Source organism: Schistocerca cancellata, chromosome 5 (genome assembly GCF_023864275.1).
Source record: "Schistocerca cancellata isolate TAMUIC-IGC-003103 chromosome 5, iqSchCanc2.1, whole genome shotgun sequence".
Lineage (NCBI taxonomy): Eukaryota > Metazoa > Arthropoda > Insecta > Orthoptera > Acrididae > Schistocerca > Schistocerca cancellata.
The window spans coordinates 784,618,746-784,644,424 of record NC_064630.1 but is presented as its reverse complement, the minus strand read 5'-3'; positions in this window follow the sequence as shown (position 1 = coordinate 784,644,424).

Genomic DNA, 25,679 nt, shown 5'->3' with positions numbered 1-25,679 from the left:
ACAATTTTGCTGTAGTGTGCCTTCTACTGACCCCAAATGTAATTTCACAGTCAGGGTGCGTGGGATCAGACTGTCTAACATGGAGACAGGTTGATTGGCAGCCCGCGACTGGCCTCCTTCTAACCAAAATGTGGCCATCACTGGCATCGACGTAGAACCAGCTTTCATCAGGAAACAGAGCGACCTTCTCGTTGCCGTCCAATGAGCTCTCGCTTGACACCAATGAGGTCGCAAACGGCGGTGATTTGGCGTCAGTACTGGGCGTCCAGGTCGGAGCTGTTCTTGAAGTAACCGACTTCTAACAGTTGGTTGTGTCACTGTGGTGCCAGCTACTACTCAAATTGGTGCTGCGTATGCATTACTACGCGAGAGAGTCATATGCCGAATAAGATGATCTTCTCCATCGGTAGTGCCATGTGACCATCTGGAGACCGGTCCTCTTTGCGATCATACATTCCCGTGACCACTGTTGCTAGCAATCACGCACAGTTGCTACGTCCTATCGAGTCTTTATGCGGTATTGCAGAAATAACATCCAGTTTCTCATAGCCCTATTACACGACCTCGTTCAAAACCACCACATCGAATCTCAAAGGCAAACTAATGATCACGACCGTTACAGCGTGTATTTAAAACTAACCTCATTTGCATTTCGTAGTGGCGCCGCTAATGGCTCGCTTAAGTGACTGGCGTGAAATTTGAATACATATTGTCTTTCAGATATAGAAAACTCCTACCAACTTTCGTTTACGTTGCACAACACCTTCTTTGTACTGCAATTTTTTTTCGTTGTTGTATATTTTAGGAACACAGTAAGACAAACTTTAATCTTAGCGCCAGTCTTATTTAACTTTATTGTCGAAGTAGCATTGAAGGAAATGAAATATTGTAAAATCTGTTGAATAATACCAGTGCAAGATGAATGCATGCAATCATTGTATCATTTCTGGATGTGGAAGTAGGGGAGAGCGGGGGTAATACACGCACCTAAGGAAAAATCGATGTGAACCATTCATTACGTCATTAAAACCTACGAAAATAAGTACATACCATACAATGGACATTTCTCCACATATTCCAATCGTCTGTAAATAGTTATAAACAGTACCTTAATTTTGAACGTTAAAATTAAAAAAAGTGCAAATGCGTGGTATTCCCCACCCCTGAGGGTAATGGCACGCAAAGTACTGGGTAATAACGCGCAAAACAAACAAACCATAAAAATATACAATACTTGCTATTTTTATTTGCTTATTAGTTACTACAAATAGTAAACAGTATATTTAAGAACGAAATAATGTAATTTTACAAACATCTCTCATAATTTTCGTTTTTTACAGTTTTTTTGATGTGAAAAGAGTTCATTTTCTCATACAACAAAGATCGCACTTGTAACCTTTTGGAGTGTTCCAGCCACTACATTCTTCATGACTCCATCTGCCACAAGAAATACATCGATATCATAGTTCTCCATCGTTCCCAAACTCTCCAAAAACTTAACAGACATCCTCTGAAATCGCCAGTGGATCAATATCGTCCATTTCATCGTCATCACAAATGTTCTGCAAGTCCAGATTTAGGCCCATCCACGCTGCTACTTTCACTTTCTTGGTGGTGTTCCTTCTTATATAACGTCTGTTTCTTCTTCGAGACTTTCGTTAAGTTGCAGATTTCTGCTCTTATCTGCTTTATCCTTAATATTTCTTTTCTTGTTTCCTTCAGCTTTCTTTTTCATGGCTTCTTTTTGTTTCTTTATTGACAACTCTGTTAGCACTTTATTCTTCTCTGGAGTTGCTGTAAGGATCACTGACTTTTCCTTAGGCTGTCCCTTGGCTTGTTTCGTCTCAGGAAGAAGTTGTTTTTGTTTAGGAACAGGAGATATGTCAAATACACTAACGTGCTTAACACATGCCGTCTTAGTTGATGTTGTGACGTCTTCTAGGCCTACTAGAAGTGGAACATCTTCTGCTGGAGATCCAGGAATCTGTTCTTGACTCCTTTTGGGGATATGTGGCTCGTTTGTAGATGCAACCACTTCATTTCCATTTGTTGCATTCGGAACCTCTTCATCTTCAATGACAACATCTCTGAAGATCTCACATTGTTGTAAGTCGTCATGCTGAAATTTGTTTGGACTGAAAGAGCAAATCCCACCTGCCTTAAACCCTGACTGCCCTTTGTCCATGGTAGCGACCTTAATATATGCCTTATTAAAAAGTTCTGCTAACTCATATGGTGTAATTCTTTGATACACCTGTGACTTCATATACATGTCACATTCACGATTAAAGGCTGATTTCAAAGAAGAAAAGAATGTAACATCTATTGGTTGAAGCTTGTGAGAAGTGTGTGGAGGTATGGTTACCATGACAATAGAATGTTTTTTTACAAAATTCAAAAATTTCAAGTGAAATGTGGCTTCTGTGATTACCTAAAATCAGCAGCACAGGGTAATCAATAGTTGATTTTACATTGTTCTGAAAATGTTGGATCCATTTGAAAACTAATGACTCATTGGACCAGCCATTGACAGACAAAATATATATTGCTCCAACTGGTCCACCTTTACTTAAGAGATTTGACATCCTCTTCCTGGGGAAGATAAACATAGGGGGGGTGTAAGTACCAGCAACACTGAAACAACATATCACAGTCACGTTTTTCCCCCTTTCCAAAGACGTGGCCTCACCTATTTGTTTAACACCTTTAGGAGCCAAAATTCTCTCGGACTTTTGTACAGTATTTATGCCCCTTTCATCGACGTTGAACACTCGCCCCTCTTTAAATTTATATTTTTCAAAGACATGTTCTAAGTTTTTAAAATATGCATTAACATCTTCTTCATTAAATGCCTGTATTCTGTTAATGCTAGTTGCTTCAGGTTTTCTCATGTTAATACTTGGGTTTCTTTTTAAAAATAGAGCTAGCCAATCCTTTCCAGCTAACCTACATGACTTATCAAAATTGTTTGCAAATGTTGTTAGCCTCTGCATACTCAAATGCAATCTTTCGCAGCTGGATGCATGTAATGCCATAGAACAGCTTGGACATTGTTGCACCATGATCCCTAATCGCATTTTCCTGTTCTGTCGAAAATGTTGGGTTTCTTCCAAGTTTTGGACCCTCGGTATTTTTAACGTTCATTCTCGTTCGCAGTGTAGCTTCATGAATCCCAAAAGCTCTTTATACTTCTCTTATTTTTCTTCCAGATTTGATGGCATCAACAGCCTTACAAAGTTCCTCTTGCGTCCATTTTGCTTTCTGGTTTTTTCTTTTATAATATCTACCCACCTGAAATTTTAAAAAAAAACCTCGTTACTATCGAAAATATAACCTGCAAGGGGGAATACCACGCACTTCAGTAGCGGCGTGGCATTACCCCACTGTAAGTTCGATGAATAACCTAAGCATAACTCGGCACCTAATTCAAACAGCGGGACAAATCTACAATTAAATTAATGATTTCATCTAGGGTTAGTAGTTGATATGCAAGAACTACATTAAAGCAACTTATAGCAGCACTTATCTAGCAAAATACAGCTGACTAAAATTACATGAGACATGCCAAAATAAACAATACTTCACTGCTCCAACAATGCCACTGGAAAATGGCTGGCATAAGCTGCATAGTAGTTGTTATTCCTGCCGGCAGGGTGTAGCACCAACTGGGAACAGCTTGCGCCATTCAAACTGCGTAAATCAGCCTGCGTGGGATTACCCACATGCGTGTAATTCCCCCACCTTCCCCTATACAGAGCTGCCGAAGGAAAACTGGGACACAAAGTGTACCGGAAACCAACGCACACTAAACGGTACCTGCACGTGGAGAGCCACCACCACCCAGCTCAAAAGTATTCTGTTCTGCATACGTTAACTGCCCGAGTCTACCGGATAAGCGATGAAAACAACATCAAAGAAGAATTAAAGGAGCTACAACACACGTTTCGTGCCGACGGCTATGTTGACAATATCACAAGAAATGTAGCTAAAACCAAAGGGAGGAGAACACGAGAAGAAGGCAAGGAAGAGAAGCTTCCACTGGTACACTTTCCATATGTAAAAGGCGTCAGTGAACGGCTAGGCAACGTCCTCCGCCGACGAGGTTTCAAACCGATTTTTCGAAGCAGTCACAGGATCTACGAAATGATAGGTTCCACCAAGGATGTAGTCAACAATCTTAACACTGCAGGTGTTTACGAACTACGGTGTGAATGCAGAGCTGCCTGCATAGGAGAAACAGGGAGACCTGTCATCTTACGAGTAGCAGAACACGAACGCTATGTACAACAACATAATAAATCAGCGATAGCGGAAAACCACCGTGACTATGGACAACCTATCACGTTCCAGGAAGCCCGAGAACTGGCGAAAGAATCGCGGATGCGAGAAGGCAAAATACGAGAGTCGATCGAAATTATTAAGCAGCCTGACAACATCAACACAGAAGATGGCTACAAACTCCCGGCGTCCTGGCTGCCGGCCATCCCAGTCCAACGGGCCGCGAGCGGTCGCGGGGCAGAAGCTACACGGGACACGGACCTATCTGCACAGACCCCTGTAGAGCAACTGTCAGTCCACTTCCGCGCACACGTGGAGGAAAACTTGCCGACCAGAAGCCAAACGCTAATTGGTGGACAACTACTAGCCGTTGTCGACATGGACATCCACGAATAGCCTCTTTCTTTCCATCTTCCCTTACGTCACGACTAGCCAATCATATTGAAGGGCCAATAAACGTTTTACAACAGTGACGTCAGACATTGATACTCAGTAATAAATAGCAGCACCTACCCCCATGCAAAACCAGTCGTGCCCTGAGGAAGGCCGTTGCAATTCGGCCGAAACGTCGGTTTTACTTTATTATTGTCGGTAGTTTTTAGCAATGACGCGGCATAATACCCAGAAGATTCAAAATGGTTCAAATGGCTCTGAGCACTATGCGACTCAACCTCTGAGGTCATCAGTCGCCTAGAACGTAGAACCAATTAAACCTAACTAACCTAAGGACATCACACACATCCATGCCCGAGGCAGGATTCGAACCTGCGACCGTAGCGGTCACGCGGTTCCAGACTGAAGCGCCTTTAACCGCACGGCCACACCGGCCGGCATACCCATACTATTGTATCATTAAATTATCCTCCAACATAAAACACAAGAAGACTTACAGTAATGAAGACCATTCACCTCTATCCAGGCTCACAGAAAATATCCCACCAGAATTCCTTCTTCATATGCATCATATAATACAGATGGAGGAAAGGATGTGAGCAGTAGTTTTGAGGTGCACAGTAAAGGCTGCAATTGCTGCTCCCTATGTTACAGACTCCAGAGGAGGAAAAGCTTTGCGTAGGCAGCCCGTCGAGCGCCTTGTAATTAGTGGCTGAGGCACAGCCCACTATGCACTGCCCCCTGGCGAGAGATCGCCCTTACCTGACTGCTGCTGCTGGTCGCAGGCTGCTATTGATATCTCTACTGGCTACCAACTGGGGTTCGCCACCCACGACCATTAATGGAAACTACGGTTCTGGCTCGTACGACGAGGATGAGGGACGGATATCGGAGTATCCAGCAAGCAGGTGGCAGCTGCCCTGTTTGCGGCTTCCTCCTGAAAAGACATCTTAGGTCCGCAGGTACAAAGTATGGACCTTACCAGTGCTGCTTGTCGAATGGTCCTCACATTCACTCCCAGAGCTCCAGTGAGCTTCGAGTCCAGGGACAGGGTGGTCAGTGGGTGATTATTCTTACCTGAGGTCCTCGCTGAAACAGACACAACTGTGCTATACACACTCATGCCATCTGCTGTCCAGCCCATGTGGTCTCGATACAGATTATCACCCACATTGTTGGCGAGTGCTGCTCTCTGTGCAGATGATACCTTTGGTCTTCTGGCATCGGTGGTGTTACCAATGCTGAAGTTGATTTTGTGGTCACCGAATGGATGCCGTCATGGGTAGCCACCATACACTACAGGTGGCTGGGTGTGTCTTCCATGTTGCTGCGCATCTGGATGGCGTACTTCATGAAATTCTGTGTCCATGATGCAGTACCAGAATGAAAACCTTCCTGAAATCGATCCACACATACTCAACCTTTCTTGTCATGTGAACTTACCTCTAACGCAGTTGTTCACATGCTACATTAAAACATACAAAATCGATTAACAAACTATTCTGAGTTCAATCTGTATGAGTTTGATACATCAGTCAGTAAATGAAAAGCAAACAATCTGGTAAAATCTTAATATACTTTTGAGTGTCCCCCAATCTACACTCCTGGAAATTGAAATAAGAACACCGTGAATTCATTGTCCCAGGAAGGGGAAACTTTATTGACACATTCCTGGGGTCAGATACATCACATGATCACACTGACAGAACCACAGGCACATAGACACAGGCAACAGAGCATGCACAATGTCGGCACTAGTACAGTGTATATCCACCTTTCGCAGCAATGCAGGCTGCTATTCTCCCATGGAGACGATCGTAGAGATGCTGGATGTAGTCCTGTGGAACGGCTTGCCATGTCATTTCCACCTGGCGCCTCAGTTGGACCAGCGTTCGTGCTGGACGTGCAGACCGCGTGAGACGACGCTTCATCCAGTCCCAAACATGCTCAATGGGGGACAGATCCGGAGATCTTGCTGGCCAGGGTAGTTGACTTACACCTTCTAGAGCACGTTGGGTGGCACGGGATACATGCGGACGTGCATTGTCCTCTTGGAACAGCAAGTTCCCTTGCCGGTCTAGGAATGGTAGAACGATGGGTTCGATGACGGTTTGGATGTACCGTGCACTATTCAGTGTCCCCTCGACGATCACCAGTGGTGTACGGATAGTGTAGGAGATCGCTCCCCACACCATGATGCCGGGTGTTGGCCCTGTGTGCCTCGGTCGTATGCAGTCCTGATTGTGGCGCTCACCTGCACGGCGCCAAACACGCATACGACCATCATTGGCACCAAGGCAGAAGCGACTCTCATCGCTGAAGACGACACGTCTCCATTCGTCCCTCCATTCACGCCTGTCGCGACACCACTGGAGGCGGGCTGCACGATGTTGGGGCGTGAGCGGAAGACGGCCTAACGGTGTGCGGGACCGTAGCCCAGCTTCATGGAGACGGTTGCGAATGGTCCTCGCCGATACCCCAGGAGCAACAGTGTCCCTAATTTGCTGGGAAGTGGCGGTGCGGTCCCCTACGGCACTGCGTAGGATCCTACGGTCTTGGCGTGCATCCGTGCGTCGCTGCGGTCCGGTCCCAGGTCGACGGGCATGTGCACCTTCCGCCGACCACTGGCGACAACATCGATGTACTGTGGAGACCTCACGCCCCACGTGTTGAGCAATCCGGCGGTACGTCCACCCGGCCTCCCGCATGCCCACTATACGCCCTCGCTCAAAGTCCGTCAACTGCACATACGGTTCACGTCCACGCTGTCGCGGCATGCTACCAGTGTTAAAGACTGCGATGGAGCTCCGTATGCCACGGCAAACTGGCTGACACTGACGGCGGCGGTGCACAAATGCTGCGCAGCTAGCGCCATTCGACGGTCAACACCGCGGTTCCTGGTGCGTCCGCTGTGCCGTGCGTGTGATCATTGCTTGTACAGCCCTCTCGCAGTGTCCGGAGCAAGTATGGTGGGTCTGACACACCGGTGTCAATGTGTTCTTTTTTCCATTTCCAGGAGTGTAGTTGGCATATATTTGATATTATAGAAATTATGCAAATTTCCAAGTATGCGTATAAGAATTCGCAGAAATCACACTACTGCAACTGCTCCTGATCACCACGGCACTACCACCCTGTACGAAATAATTGTTCGTATAAACATTTGCAGTTCTAAACTCCCATAACACTTTTGTATTGAGCAGCATATGATTTATACTCTCTGCCATGTGGGACTCACGACAACAATGCCAGGATAGTGCTGGATCTGCTGGTAATAAGTAATACGATGTCCTCCAAGACGCAAAATGATCTATACAAACCATCAGGAAAAAATGGCCATCAGTGACGATATAGTCAGAACAGTGAGGCAGTAAACAACTAGCAGTCCTCATCAACACGAATACCGACATGTGGTGGAGTGATAGGCTATTGCACGGCCTTACAATAGACAATGTTTTCTTTCGAAAAAATTAAATGTAAATGATGTATCAGTGCCTCTAGCATCCACACATGCGATTACCAGTGGCTTACTCAGATCATGTGATCCTCTGGCGCCAGCAGCATGCGAATTTGTGGTTAATTAACATGTACAGGGCTGCAAAAAGGGTAGACTACAAAATTACTCACATGACCTTTGGAAAAAATATGCATCTGTTGACACCAGCTGCTTTGTTCACAATGTATAGCTACCCTCCCTTTAACTTGAAGTGTTGACAGAAGTAGGGTACCGCTGTGGGTTCCAAATATAATGAGCTTTGCTGATAAGGTAAGGAGATCCAGTGTCAAGTTATGCACTTAGCCGACTCTTATTCAAGGTCGGTCCCACTTCCTCTCCCCTAGTCAGCCACTGAGAATTGATCAAGTCAGTCAGGATGAATAACCCAGGCAATTGTGCGAGTTATATTTAAGGTCATGACATAACTCGATTCTAGTCATGTGGTGCCAGCCACACAGCTTACCCAAGTGGACTTGATACTGATCACCTCACATAAGATTGGTGGTAATCCCTCCCAGCCAAAGGTCTAATGACGATCAAGCACCTCCAACTCCTCTTCCTTATCATCTCCTATAACTAGCTCAACTGCATGTAGGTATCCAAATTTGAGGTCTGAGCACCTTGGAGGAGGGGCGTGGTGCAGGCTATTTATAAACAACAGAAAATTATCAATAATAATTTTCTTTCTCTATAGTTTAATTAACGCATGAGGTTAGTCAACAGAAGTCAGTGGTGAAACGGTGTGTAAGTAATGACAATGATATAACAAATTGACTAAAATTTTATTATGAACAATTTCTTTTTTTCCAATTTGCTTTTACAGTAATTTGTTGTTGTTTATTAATACTTTTTTATTTTTGTTTACAGGGCTGTTTGTTTCTGTGACATACACATAGTGATTTTTAATTTACAATCGTTTTGCTGCGCAACTTCAGCAACATATTTTTCCTAAAAAACCTATTGGTGATATATATTCACTACTGGCCATTAAAATTGCTACACCAAAAAGAAATGCAGATGATAAACGGATATTCATTGGACAATATATTATACTAGAACTGACATGTGATTATATTTTCACGCAATTTGGGTGCATAGATCCTGAGAAACCAGTACCCAGAACAACCACCACTGGCCGTAATAATGGCCTTGATACGCCTGGGCATTGAGCCAAACAGAGCTTGGATGGCGTCTACAGGTACAGCTGCCCATGCAGCTTCAACATGATACCACAGTTCATCGAGAGTAGTGACTGAGGTATTGTGACGAGCCAGTTACTCGGCCACCATTGACCAGTCTTCACCTGGTGAGAGATCTGGAGAGTGTGCTGGCCAGGGCAGCAATCGGACATTTTCTGTATCCAGAAACGCCCGTACAGGGCCTGCAACATGCGGGCGTGCATTATCCTACTGAAATGTAGGGTTTCGCAGGGATCGAATGAAGGGTAGAGCCACGGTTCGTAACACATCTGAAATGTAACGTCCACTGTTCAAAGTGCCGTCAATGCGAACAAGAGGTGACAGAGACGTGTAACCAATGGTACCCCATACCATCACGCCGGGTGATAAGCCAGTATGGCGATGACTAATACGCGCTTCCAATGTGCGTTCACCGGGATGTCGCCAAACACGGACGCGACCGTCATGATCCTGTAAACAGAACCTGGATTCATCTGAAAAAATTACGTTTCGTCATTCGTGTACCCAGGTTCGTCGCTGAGTACACCATCGCAGGCACTCCTGTCTGTGATGCAGCGTCAAGGGTAACCGCAGCCATGGTCTCCGTGCTGATAGTCCATGCTGCTGCAAACGTCTTCGAACTGTTCGTGCAGATGGTTGTTGTCTTGCAAACGTCCCCATCTGTTGACTCAGGGATCGAGACGTGTCTGCACGATCCGTTACAGCCATGCAGATAAGATGCCTGGCATCTCGACTGCTAGTGGTACGAGGCCGTTGGGATCCACTCACCGATTCCATTTTCTACTATCAGTCATTGGACCTCGACCAACGCGAGCAGCATTGTCGCTATACGATAAACCGCAATCGCGATAGGCTATAATCCGACCTTTATCAAAGTCGGAAACGTGATAGTACGCATTTTTCCTCCTTACACGGGGCATCACAACAACGTTTTACCAGGCAACGCCGGTCAACTGCTGCTTGTGCATGAGAAATCGGTTGGAAACTTTCCTCATGTCAGCACGTTGTAGGTGTCGCCACCAACGCCAACCTTGTGTGAATGCTCTGAAAAGCTAATCATTTGCATATCACAGCATCTTCTTCCTGTCGGTTAAATTTCGTGTCTGAAGCACGTCATCATCGTGGTGTAGCAATTTTAATGGCCAGTGGAAGTGGCCGACGGTTTCTTCAGATCGACTCATAGTTCGTCAGGACTCTAAAAGCGTACCCCACAAAGTCGTGTAGAATCGGTGGGCGTATGATTGGTTGGTTGGTTGTTTTGGGGAAGGAGACCAGACAGCGAGGTCATCGGTCTCATAGGATTAGGGAAGGACGGGGAAGGAAGTCGGTCGTGCCCTTTGAAAGGGACCATCCCGGCATTTGCCTGGAGCGATTTAGGGAAATCACGGAAAACCCAAATCAGGATGGCCGGACGCGGGATTGAACCGTCGTCCTCCCGAATGTGAGTCCAGTGTCTAACCACTGCGCCACCTTGCTCGGTTGGTGGGCGTATGACTGCCACCTTAGTCGGCCATCTACAGCGTACTTTATACTGTGACTTGTTAACATTAAATTCTTTATCGTATGGTCATGCAGATATATACATTTTCTGATGTTAAATTTTCCAGGACGATTGACCAACGACCACCTATTCCTCGTTTTACCGGCTGACATCGCGAAATATTTGTTAATTGTAGGAAACTTACTGCAAGACTTACCAGTTCAAATGGAGTGGACCATAACCTGTTTCCAACATAGCTTATACCTCGACTATGTGACACGTCACACAGACTTCAATTACCACCTCAAATGTTTAAAAACGATGAACTTCTTCTTCTGTGTCAGCCCCGCTATGAACATTGACATGTAAACGCCTGATGACAGATCAACCCGCTGAACCGCGCTGTGTTGCTGGTGAAATGAGAAACAGTGAGTATGTATTTTGTAGACGTTTACCAGTGAGAGATGGCTGCACCTCGCTGGCTCGCTCTGACCGTTGTGGGTTCCCTGCTTACTGGTTTCCCACAATTTCGCAACCACCGTCGCATCGTCTAAATTCGTATTTCTTTGTCACTGGCTTCAAAATTATCGACTACGCCAAATTCTTGACGCTGTCCCATTAATAAAACACAAATCACACTTCCTTATTTTTAACAAAATAAATTTATGAACACAACAACGCATCCTTGAATGAGACGAAGACAAACTACAAATAGCCATAAATGACCCAGTATGAATAAAACACAACAACACATCCTTGAATGAGACGAAGACGCATTACAAATGGCAATAAATGATCCAGTGGAATTAGATTAAAGATTCAAGATTAAAGTAGTAAATGAGTTTTGCTATTTGGAGAGCAAAATAACTTATGATGGTCGAAGTAGAGATGATATAAATTGTAGACTGGCAATGGCAAGGAAAGCGTTTCTGAAGAAGAGAAATTTGTTAACATCGAGTATAGATTTAAGTGTCAGGAAGTCGTTTCTGAAAGTATTTGTATGGAGTGTAGCCTTGTATGGAAGTGAAACGTGGACGATAAATAGTTTAGACAAGAAGAGTATAGAAGCTTTAGAAATGTGCTGTTACAGAAGAATGCTGAAGATTAGATGGGTAGGCCACATAACTAATGAAGAGGTATTGAATAGAACTGGAGAGAAGAGGAGTTTGTGGCACAACTTGACTAGAAGAAGGGATCGGTTGGTAGGGCATATTCTGAGACATCAAGGGATCACCAATTTAGTATTGGAGTGAAGCGTGGAGGGTAAAAATCGTAGAGTGAGACCAAAAGATGAATACACTAAACAGGTTCAGAAGGACGTAGGTTGCAGTAAGTACTGGGAGATGAAGATGCTTGCACAGGATAGAGTAGCATGGAGAGCTGCATCAAATCAGTCTCTGGACTGAAGACCACAACAATGAATACATGACATTTGAAATCAGATACATAACCAGGCATTGTAAAACATACGTTCATCCATGTGTTTGTAACCATATTTCCAGTTATAATTTTATTTTAACTGTACATTTTTATTGTGCTATTTTTCAATTGTCGACAGTGTTGTGATTGGAGCTAATTATCGTCCCTGATCTCCAGATGAGTCGGCATGGGAGCCCAGTGCCGGATACAACTGTACAGCTGCTGGTGGCGGCAAGACCGCTGCACGTCGCGTGTAAGCTGTTCGGCCTGACGCCTTTCACAGTGAACGAGGAGAAGGCCTGTCTGAAGAAGACTGCGGCGGATGTTCGCCGTTTTCGTCCTCGCCAGCGCGCTGCAGCTGTCTTCTGCGTGTGCTGCTCTCTTTTTAATAGCAATTTTCCCAGTGGAAAAACCAGTTGTTGTCATATTAAATGATACAGTCGTTGTGGAGCTTATAGTTTTCTCTATGTTTACCATAGGCGCTGACTACTTTAGCAACACCAAAAAATACAAAAAGATTATTCAGTTAATAACAAGATGTGATAAGCTTTTAATGTCTCTTCTTGGGCCTGTGAACACAACAACAAAGTTCGTGAGGATTCAGCTCTAGCTGGCATTTTGTTCATATCTTGCACTTGCTATCTACAAATGTAGCCTTCTATGTGATGGATATTTAAGTCTGTTCTATAGAGGGTGTTACAAAAAGCTACGGCCAAACTGTCAGGAAACGTTCCTCACACACCAAGAAAGAAAATATGTTATGTGGACATGTGCCCGGAAACGCTTGCTTTCCATGTTAGAGCTCATTTTATTACTTCTCTTCAAATCACATTATTCATGGGATGGAAACACACAGCAACAGAACGTACCAGCCTGACTTCAAACACTTTGTTCCAGGAAATGTTCAAAATGTCCTCCGTTAGCGAGGATACATGGTACCGGGGTTGCGTAGATAAGAGCTTTCAAATGCCCCCATAAATGAAAATCAAGAGGGTTGAGGTCAGGAGAGCGTGGAGGCCATGGAATTGGTCCGCCTCTACCAATCCATCGCTCACCGAATCTGTTGTTGAGAAGCGTACGAACACTTCGACTGAAATGTGCAGGAGCTCCATCGTGCATGAACCACATGTTGTGTCGTACTTGTAAAGGCACATGTTCTAGCAGCACAGATAGAGTATCCCGTATGAAATCATGATAACGTGCTCCATTGAGCGTAGGTGGAAGAACATGGGGCCCAATCAAGACATCACCAACAATGCCTGCCCAAACGTTCACAGAAAATCTGTGTTGATGACGTGATTGCACAATTGCGTGCGGATTCTCGTCAGCCTACAGATGTTGATTGTGATTACAATTTGATCACGTTGGAATGAAGCCTCATCCGTAAAGAGAACATTTGCACTGAAATGAGGATTGACACATTGTTGGATGAACCATTCGCAGAAGGGTACCCGTGGAGTCCAATCAGCTGCTGATAGTGCCTGCACACGCTGTACATGGTACGGAAACAACTGGTTCTCCCGTAGCACTCTCCATACAGTGACGTGGTCAACGTTACCTTGTACAGCAGCAAATTCTCTGACGCTGACATTAGGGTTATCGTCAACTGCACGAAGAATTGCCTCGTCCATTGCAGGTGTCCTCGTCGTTCTAGGTCTTCCCCAGTCGCGAGTCACAGGCTGGAATGTTCCGTGCTCCCTAAGACACCGATCAATTGCTTCGAACGTCTTCCTGTCGGGACACCTTCGTTCTGGAAATCTGTCTCGATACAAACGTACCGCGCCACGGCTATTGCCCCGTGCTAATCCATACATCAAATGGGCATCTGCCAACTCCGCATTTGTAAACATTGCAGTGACTGCAAAACCACGTTCGTGATGAACACTAACCTGTTGATGCTACGTACAGATGTGCTTGATGCTAGTACAGTAGAGCAATGAGTCGCATGTCAACACAAGCACCGAAGTCAACATTACCTTCCTTCAATTGTGCCAACTGGCGGTGAATCGAGGAAGTACAGTACATACTGACGAAACTAAAATGAGCTCTAATATGGAAATTAAGCGTTTCCGAACACATGTCCACATAACATCTTTTCTTTATTTGTGTGTGAGGAATGTTTCCTGAAAGTTTGGCCGTACCTTTTTGTAACACCCTGTATACTTCGAATGTACTGTGGTACACTATGTGCAATGTTACTGGTTAAATTTGCGGATCTGCAGTTAGTTACTAACCAGAGAATGAGAGCTGTAAATGAACGCCTTGAATGTATTCAACGTGAAATGGGACGAGATCGATGCAAAAGAAGAATAGCAGCTGAAAATCCCACTGTGTGCCGGCCGTGGTGGCCAAGCGGTTAAAGGCGCTGCAGTCTGGAACCGCGCGACCGCTACGGTCGCAGGTTCGAATCCTGCATCCGGCATGGATGTGTGAGATGTCCTTAGGTTAGTTAGTTTTAAGTAGTTCTAAGTTCTAGGGGACTGATGACCTTTGAAGTTGAGTCCCATAGTGCTCAGAGCCATTTGAACCATTTTTTCCCACTGTGTCGATTATGACAAATCACATAATACGACCAGATACACTTGTGACACCCCCAACTACACGATATCTGAGGAGAGTGCACACTGTCCTGTGCGAACTATCGACCGCTCTCTTGGCTACTTATGAAGTTTTTCTAGTACTTTACTTGACAGCAACATCGACACAGGCTGTGCAGACAATTTATTTGATGACTGCACTCTTCCTCTGGTGAGTCAGTCACTTACAAGGTAATATATCTATGGATTTCACTGATGCTTAACGTTTGGGTACTAGAACTTAACCTGGTACCTGCGCACTTGCTGGCAACTGAGGCTGACAGGACCGCTAATGTGACGTCACAGCTGCTGCTGCAGAGCGGTCCTCACAGTGTCCGCCATGATCTACAGCTGCTGCATCTGCAGGTGAGTTGTGTGACGCCAGCGCCATCATTGCTGGGCGTCCTGTCACTACAGCTGAGCCTCATAACCGCGTATGTGTCCATCGTGACCACCTACTCCACATTGTTACTCACATGCGGTCCACGAAATAAACTCGCTAATCATTGCTACCTCTAAAGTATCCTGTGTAAAAGAGGTTCAGTGCACTGATCATAAACATGCAAACTTCACTCGTAATACATACTCCTTTGAGAATTCAGCTTGACATGCACAATTTTTAACAACCCCATCAGGAAACGATCACAGTTACGTCCCCTCCCCCTCTGACACCTGCCTCCTCTTTACCATTCTACTTTTGAATGTTGCTTGGCAGAAAGGAATGTACATACATCCATGCCACATTTATGGGAGCAAGATCGTTGACATGTGACGCCAACTACACGATTGTTTAAACATCATTGGAATGTGAGTACCGTACAACGGAACAGAGGACAGCAAGTTATGAATGTGTCAATACTCACATGTGAAATTTGTTGAAAACTCTTAACCCATTTTTGACCCTGCCAGTAGACTAAAATCATGTGAAATGAGCTGAAACAATGACAGTGCAACAATCTATCTGAGTTTGTCAGTCTGATATGTTATAGTTAATCTTCGCGGCATGCGGTTCTAGGCGCTACAGTCTGGAGCCGAGCGACCGCTACGGTCGCAGGTTTGAATCCTGCCTCAGGCATGGATGTGTGTGATGTCCTTAGGTTAGTTAGGTTTAATTAGTTCTAAGTTCTAGGCGACTAATGACCTCAGAAGTTGAGTCGCATAGTGCTCAGAGCCAACCAGCCATTTCTTTGCGGCATATGCCTTACAGTATGTGTTAATGAAACTTCCTGGCAGATTAAAACTGTGTGCCCGACCGAGACTCGAACTCGGGACCCTTGCCTTTCGCGGGCAAGTGCTCTACCAACTGAGCTACCGAAGCACGACCCACGCCCGGTCCTCACAGCTTTACTTCTGCCTCTTCGCAGGAGAGTTTCGGTAAAGTTTGGAAGGTAGGAGACGAGATACTGGCAGAAGTAAAGCTGTGAGGAGCGGACGTCAGTTCGGCGCTAGCTGCTGTGCGAAGCGGAGGTCCGATACTCCGCCTGTGCGGCGTGTGCGAGTGTTTGTTTGCTTGTGGACTTAGTCTGCGCGCGGGCTAGTAACAACGATCATGGCGAACAAGTACAGGAAAACTACACTCCTGGAAATGGAAAAAAGAACACATTGACACCGGTGTGTCAGACCCACCATACTTGCTCCGGACACTGCGAGAGGGCTGTACAAGCAATGATCACACGCACGGCACAGCGGACACACCAGGAACCACGGTGTTGGCCGTCGAATGGCGCTAGCTGCGCAGCATTTGTGCACCGCCGCCGTCAGTGTCAGCCAGTTTGCCGTGGCATACGGAGCTCCATCGCAGTCTTTAACACTGGTAGCATGCCGCGACAGCGTGGACGTGTACCGTATGTGCAGTTGACGGACTTTGAGCGAGGGCGTATAGTGGGCATGCGGGAGGCCGGGTGGACGTACCGCCGAATTGCTCAACACGTGGGGCGTGAGGTCTCCACAGTACATCGATGTTGTCGCCAGTGGTCGGCGGAAGGTGCACGTGCCCGTCGACCTGGGACCGGACCGCAGCGACGCACGGATGCACGCCAAGACCGTAGGATCCTACGCAGTGCCGTAGGGGACCGCACCGCCACTTCCCAGCAAATTAGGGACACTGTTGCTCCTGGGGTATCGGTGAGGACCATTCGCAACCGTCTCCATGAAGCTGGGCTACGGTCCCGCACACCGTTAGGCCGTCTTCCGCTCACGCCCCAACATCGTGCAGCCCGCCTCCAGTGGTGTCGCGACAGGCGTGAATGGAGGGACGAATGGAGACGTGTCGTCTTCAGCGATGAGAGTCGCTTCTGCCTTGGTGCCAATGATGGTCGTATGCGTGTTTGGCGCCGTGCAGGTGAGCGCCACAATCAGGACTGCATACGACCGAGGCACACAGGGCCAACACCCGGCATCATGGTGTGGGGAGCGATCTCCTACACTGGCCGTACACCACTGGTGATCGTCGAGGGGACACTGAATAGTGCACGGTACATCCAAACCGTCATCGAACCCATCGTTCTACCATTCCTAGACCGGCAAGGGAACTTGCTGTTCCAACAGGACAATGCACGTCCGCATGTATCCCGTGCCACCCAACGTGCTCTAGAAGGTGTAAGTCAACTACCCTGGCCAGCAAGATCTCCGGATCTGTCCCCCATTGAGCATGTTTGGGACTGGTTGAAGCGTCGTCTCACGCGGTCTGCACGTCCAGCACGAACGCTGGTCCAACTGAGGCGCCAGGTGGAAATGGCATGGCAAGCCGTTCCACAGGGCTACATCCAGCATGTCTACGATCGTCTCCATGGGAGAATAGCAGCCTGCATTGCTGCGAAAGGTGGATATACACTGTACTAGTGCCGACATTGTGCATGCTCTGTTGCCTGTGTCTATGTGCCTGTGGTTCTGTCAGTGTGATCATGTGATGTATCTGACCCCAGGAATGTGTCAATAAAGTTTCCCCTTCCTAGGACAATGAATTTACGGTGTTCTTATTTCAATTTCCAGGAGTGTACATTACGATTCAATTTCTGCAAAGACTACGAACGACCAAAGGCTTTAGCCTGTTAACGATTCATTCGAGAGGACGTCAAGATACCGCCAAACGATATTGTCGGAATTCACCTGTCCATCGTTAGTCCCACGGTGTATGTTAAGATGGTAAATGACGCGGCGTGTGAGAGAATTCTGCAGGCGACAAAAGCAGGTCTCCGATTTTACCATAGTGACGGGAATGTCGGCACGGTAACTGTAGAATATGCTGGTCTGGGTGTACGGACAATACGTATTTTTGAGCTGCCATTTGAGCTCCCGGCTGACGAAGTTATCGAGGCTTTTAAGCCATACGGCACGGTACATGATCACACAGCAGAACGCTGGACACATTTCGCCACGTACCCAGTTCTTAACGGAGTGCGACAGATCACTATTGATCTTCAGAAGCATGTACCGTCGTATCTGAAAATTGGTGGTTGTCGGGCGGTGGTGATTTACGATGGTCAACCACGTACATGTTCTGGCTGTGGCCAGGAGGGACACCTCAGGTCGAACTGTATGCAACGGCGGATTACGCAACTGCCTTCAGATGTGCGGGAGCCGTCGCCGGCGATGACAGTACTACCGATCACCTATGCCAAAGCCCTCACTGCGTCCGCTGATGACCGAAAAGACACAACCCTGGTGGAAGATCAAGATGGCACTCTCCGAAACCTTGTAGCAGACGTCGGGATGACATAGGATGCTGCTCCATCGAGCATACAATCTACGGCGACAACATCAGATGAGACCGAACTCCCACCAAGCACACCGATAGTACACGAAGCAGTTCCAGCCACTACGGATGTTCTTCCGTCTGGAACGCACTCTGTGACGACAACATCAGTTTCGACCGAACTCCCGCCAAGTACAACGATGGGACTCGAAACACTTCCTGTTCCTACGGATGCTTTTCTGTCGGCAGCCGTGATTCCCTACAATCTGAGGACACGGAAGGAAGGTCACGCAAACAACGTTCCCCTAAAAGGAGGAAACGGCGTCGTCGCACGACATCTCCTAGGGATGACTCCCCTTGCCCCGACGACGATGTGCCTGTGGCCAAGACGACACAACAGCCTCTACGAAACAGGATGAGGCAATGGGAACTGTTCGATCAGACCCGCAGCGGTCTGTCACATTGACGGTACCGGGACGTGGTGATGCTGAAGAGGAATCACAACCAGTTGTCTCTCCAGACGCAGATGCTGTGGCAATGGACACGAATATATCACTGCCTGCAAAGATGTGGTATGACGATATTGAGGAGGCGCCGGACGTCATAAAGAGGCAGCAGGCACTCACGAAGACGGCCTAATAATTGCTGAAGGTGAAGGGAGAGGGGCGAGAGAACGTCTTCTAACTCAGCCCCCAGAGCCGATGCAGGGAGATGTTGTTGCGCATCGACAGAGTGGGATTCAACGCCATGCGAACCGTATTGCGACATTAAATATAAATGACGTGCGTTCACCGGTCAAAATACACCTACTGAAGGAAACGATTTGGGCATCTGATATGGATATTGCTTTGCTGCAGGAAGTCCACATAGCTGCACTCCCATACCTCGCAGGCTACCAGTCCTATTCGTCACATGGAGATCACAATGGGAGTGGGGTGGCAGTTTACGTGCGAGATGGCTTCCCAGTGGAAAACGTGTGTTACCTTCGGTCGGCCAGGGGAATGTCTTTCACGACGTTTGGGACACGCATCATCAATCTTTATGACCGTCGGGAAACAACTGGCGGCGGGAAAGGGCGCGATTTTATGCAGAAGACATTGCCCCACTTTTCCATGGACGTTATGAATGTGTAATAATTGGTGGAGATTTCAACTGTGTTCTCAGCCAGAAAGACCAATGTCCGTAAGCAAACATCAGCCAGGAGCTGCGAATCGTTGTCAACGACCTTGTACTTAGTGACACGTGGGAATTACGATATGTAGATGCGCCGGGATACACCTATGTGACAAGTCATTCGGCGAGCAGGTTAGATCGCATTTATATCTCACGGACTCATGCAAATGATGTCCAGGACGCGGAACGCTGGCCATTGGCATTTTCCGATCACAGCGCTTATATCTGTACGGTGCTTCTTCCCCGTAGAGAGGTGTGGAACAGTAAGGCCCCGTGTAAAATAAACATTCAACATCTACATGATCCTGAATGCCGTCACCGGAACCTTGAAACATGGACGATGTGCGAGCGAAGGGTTGGAAGGTATGCGACGAAGCTTGATTGGTGGCTGACTTGTGCTAAACCGGCGCTTCGCCGTACGTTCATCTCAAATAGCAGGGAGATGGCAGAATGGCGCCGCCGTACGACCGAAATTTATTTTGCAGCGCTGCACGACCTGGACGATGGTCCGCCGGGACAGGACGTCTGGATCGAACGCAAAAGGATAAAAGCTAAACTAGTGGCTTTAGCTCGGAAACATCTTCAGGGAACCGTGGTGCGCGCCAGATGTCCCGATACGATAATGCACGAGATTCCTTCCATGCACCACGTCGTGAATGAACGAAACACCGACGACGCGTTTTGGTACGGGAATTAATTACGCGCGAAGACCGAAGAGTGACGCGTCAAGCGGACATTGTCTATGCATTCGTCGACCATTACTAACAGATCTATCGGGAAGAAGCAGCCCCTCGAACGTATAGCTATGTACGTCTCCCGTACACTGGCGGTGGAAGCCGCGGGAACCTTACTGGAAGCCATTAGCTGTGAGGAAGTACATGATGCGATCGCAAAGGGTGCGTTGAATCGGTCCCCAGCATTGATGGACTTCCTGCTGAATTTTATCGAGAATTTCGCAACGAAATGGCACCGCGATGGACGGAAATGTACAACGAGATGTTAAATTCCGATGCGCCTATTCCACCGGCTTTTATGGAAGGCCTCTCGGTGCCAGTACATAAACCGAAGCCAGGAATTACGGTCACACATTATCGCCCCATCGCCCTGCTTAATGCCGACTAATAAGATCTTTGCACGGTTGCTAGCGTCCCGATGTCGTATGTTAATTCGTAGCGTTCTCTCTCCAGAGCAGACGACACCGGGTGGATCGGTGAATGTGCAAACAGCTACTGGCGAATGCCGTGATGTGATAGCGCTGGCGGAGGAGTGCCGGCTTAAAGCGGTGATGGTGGCGGTTGATTTTGACAGTGCTTTTGATAAGGTGCGCCACAACTATCTGTTCGCTGTACTGGAACAAATGGGATTTCCAGACCGTTTTACTGGTCTCATTAGAAGGATTTGTGGGGGCGCACAAACCTTGGTACAGGTTAGTGGGCGTATAGCAGGGCCCATTCAAATTCGACGATCCATTCGCCAGGGCTGCCCTCTTTCGATGCTGCTGTTCGCGATAGCGTTGGAACCATTAATTGGGAGGCTAACAAATTCTCTTTCTGGGATGGAACTGCGGGGCTACACCTTCAAATGTCGTGCCTACCTCCTGCTGCTCGTTCGTTCAGAAGAAGAGGTGAAGACGGTCCTTGAACTGTTGTTGGACCACAGTGTGACGGCGGGTAGTGCAGTGAACATGAACAAATCGGCAGCAATGCCGGTTGAAAGGAGCCTTACGCCGGAAGAAAACAAGTCCGTTTCCTTATGTGCAACGCTTCCGCTATCTCGGCATAGACTTTACCTCATCTGTAAAACATACTGCGACAGTTAACTACCGACGTATTTTAAAGACAACACGTACCATGGTCCGACAACATCGCCTACGGCGACTTGAACCTTTGCAGGGAGTCGAATATCTGAACACTTATGTGGTTTCTCGAATGGTGCATATTTCGCAGATCCTGCCCCTACCACTCACTCTCGGACGTCGACTTCAATCAGCACTAGGCTATTTTTTGATGATTGGATCGCCCTTCAAGGTGCGATACGCAACGCTCACGCTCCCTACGGACAAGGGGGGACTCGGACTTACGAATGTTCACTGCCGAGCGACGGCGCTCCTTCTAGCCACGATGTACAAGCAATGGCGTAGCGGGCGTCATTCCCTTACATCCCGCCTACTGGATCTCCTAGTTCCAGCGTCCCTCACACCACCGGTGGCGGTGGGCAACATTACGCCACATTTTGCGCATGTATCAACATTTATCGTGGAACTTAGTTATATCAGAGACGAGCTTCCGCGCACGAGACCACCATGCGCGAAGGATTTTTATGTTTGGCTGCTACGACGGGTAAGTCGTAATGTCATTGAACTCAAACACCCCAAGTTGCATTGGCCGAAGATTTGGAGACATGTTGTAACGCTACCGCCCTGTCGGACGTACGTTAGCTCTTTAAAGCCTGTACTGTAATAAGTTCACGGGCTTCACCTTGTAAACAAGGATTTTAGTACATAAGTTGACCGCGTGTACCTAATGGAAGCAAGATCGGACCTATACTCAGTCAGTAACTACAGTGATGCGTCAAGCAAATGTAAAGTATAATTACGCGTTCGCACGGACAAGAAGTACACACAGTAGATACTACCAATGATTAATAATACGGTCGCCAGCCTAATTAGGCATTGAGTGAGTTTTTCCTTGTACAAGTGGGTGCATGTACAAGCATAATGACACGTAGTAATGTTGCGTTTTATGGCAAATTTTGGAACCAGAAAGAATCTACTGAACTAAGGTTTTCTTCTTTTGTACTAATTTGGACGAGCTAAAATTACACAACACCACACAGCAATGATTACTACGAACTGCATTTTGTATATTGATCAGACTGAAATCGGGCATAGATTACCCTAGAATTAGCAATTTTGAAAGCACACATACAATGTCACTATTAAAATTGGAAAAAACACTAATACACTTAGGTTTGATATAGAAATTAACTTTACTGTTCAAATCTGATCAGTACACTTCAAGATGTGAAAGAAGGGACAAGAGAAAGGGGGGGGGGGCTGAAACTGTTATGGTCGTTATACTGAGACTATTAAGTCCTGAAGGTAAATTAACACTCAAAATTATCAATCTATGGATAACTACTCTTTTCTCTTATTTCTGAATTATTTGACTGTCATTATTTCTGTCTCAAATTAATTAAATAACATTGCTAACTCATTTCAAAAAACTCTCTTCCAATATAGACATACTTTTGTTCTTTATCAACATTTGCAATAACACACTGAAATTTAAACTCTTTATAGCATAGCTTTGTCTGCTGATAATTCTCGTTAATACTATCTTTAAACTTTCAGTTCGGGATACTCGGGTTGCACAATATGTGGTAAGGACCCTGTCTAGGTCAATGATAAGGATAAGTAATGGCTAAGGCAATTCTGGTAAAAGTCACGTTATTATTGAACAGTTAGAAACAGTTTCGACACTGATCCACACAAATACACTTCTAAAGATGAATTAAATGTTTGACCTGTGCAAGTCGGTGCGGCGGATGGCGGGCAGCGAGATAGCGAGAAGCACAGCACACATGCAAGCACGGCTAAGGCTCTCACTGCATCGGCACTTTCCTTCTTCTTAGCGTCGTCATCTTTCCAATTTTGTGCCTAAGAATATAGCCATGCCATGTAGTCGTCGGAATCGGCCCATCCGAGGCTCAATGGAATCCACTCTTCCTGGATAGCCTCCTCGATACTGTACGTGTTCCTCTGACCGATGCCCAACTCCGACTGTTCTACTGAGCCCGTTGTGCCGAACCGCGCCAGTGTGCGTTTTCCCGCGCTCGCCTGTTCCCACCTTTTCCCGCTCCCCTACAGGTAGGGTATTCACCACAGGTTTTCTACTACACATATCCTAATGCATTACCTACGTATGTACCAAGTGTATAAATTACAATTTTCACATCTTACAATAGTTTTGACATTAAGTACACTTCCTTTTGATTATCACATTGCTTGAAATCTAACATAAATACTAACATTCTTTTTCAAAAGTTACTTACAGTTTCTTTAACATGACACGGAAAGAAAAAGAAATTCAAAACATTGCTTACATTAATTTATCTAAATTCATAAAGAAAAAAATTATGATATGTACAGTTGTCGTTACAATGTGCACCAAAAATTCCTTCCTACCTTCGTTCGGGGACTGTGGTTCTCTGTCACCTGTGGCAAGTTCAACACTAACCAACGGCTCCATGCGATTGGACTAGTGGACACTCCACTATGCCCGAAATGTCGCCAAGTGGATGACGACCATCACCGCTTAACTTGTATCGCGGTGGAGGACGTATGGCTCCTAGGAAGACAGATGGTGGCTTGCTACCTCCGTGTGACCCCGCAACATATTACACCTGCTTCCTTCTTAGATCCGGAGAGTGACTACTTTCCGGCGACTAAATCACACTCGATCATCTGGGTCAAAGGTTGGACGATCGCGTACCTCTATGGGGATGCTGCCAAGTCGCGACTCGACTTTCGGTATTTCTTGCAGCAAGCCCACAATGAGGTTCATAGATGGTCACACTACCGGGAATCCTTTGCCAACTATCTTCAGGCAGTCTTCCTCGACCCCCCACGCAGTTGGGATGTGCTGGGTGCAGTCGGTGTGCACATTTGACAGCTGATAATGAACCTCACGCTTCTGTCACCGCTCCATATATACTGCACATATTATACCATGAAATGATATACATGTTCCTTTTAACAGAGTAATCTTTATGGAAAATAAATAAATAAATAAATAAATAAGTTGGTAGAGCACTTGTCCGCGATAGGCAAGGGTCCCGAGTTCGAGTCTCGGTCGGGCAAACAGTTTTAATCTGCCAGGAAGTTTCATATCAGCGCAAATTCTGCTGCGGAGTGAAAATCTCATTCTAGTATGTGTTAATATTTGAACGGTCTATAAAATACCATACCATGTGCCAGAAAACCATTGTAAAATGATTAAGATCGGTGGAGATGTGCTATGTGTACATTACTGGTAACTAAAATCGACCATACGGAAAGTATACTCTATGGACTTTTACCTCGGCAAACTCCTCAAAATTTCGAGCAATGGTTTACTACATTTAATGCTGTACAATAATTGCGTTGAACATCGAAACAAAATTAAGTCATTTATGGGGAGAAGGTATCAGTCAAGAAGATGTGTAAAAATCAAATTTTTGGGCCAAATAGTTTTTGTGAAATCAAATGATAAGTGTGTTAAAGCAGTGGGAACACCATGTGTCTGCACAGGCGAGCAGTGCAGTGATGACAAAATCGCGCACAGCGCGGAATGCGGGGAGCACGTCTCTGCAGCAGCGAAAGGGTTAATGAAGAGACAAAGCACTAGAAATTTCAAAAAATTACATTCAAACGAATAAAATTCATGAAGTAAGACACTTCGATATTGTTTTTAAATAACGAAAATAGTAAGTACCGATCAAGGATTGAACTCAGAACCTTTTGCTTAGCAGCCATACACTTTTTTTTTTAAGTCTCATTTTGTTCGCTTTTGTTCGTTGCATCTGCTCGGGGTAGACGTCGTAAGACATCCACTGAAGTTCGTTGTTGATCGATTAACTCCGTTTTTTTTTTTATTTTTTTTTATTTTTTTTTTTTTTACAGAGGGCACGCAACCCTCTGACCGAACACGCTGAGCTACCGTGCCGGCTACACTTCAACCATTACGCTAACACACCTCGTCCTTCAATATACCTGCCTGAGGGCTTTAAAATATCACGCAGAATACCAAAAACACTGTTGGTATGATTATGAATTACTCACGTTTCGTCGAAGTACAATAGGAAATAAACAATTACCACTGTTCTTTATTGCGAAAAAGCGGTTAGTGAGAATGATACAAACACCTTTCCTTGCTATCGCCTTGCTTATTGCTTGTTTGGTTTAATTAATTAATAGAATATGAAGCAATTG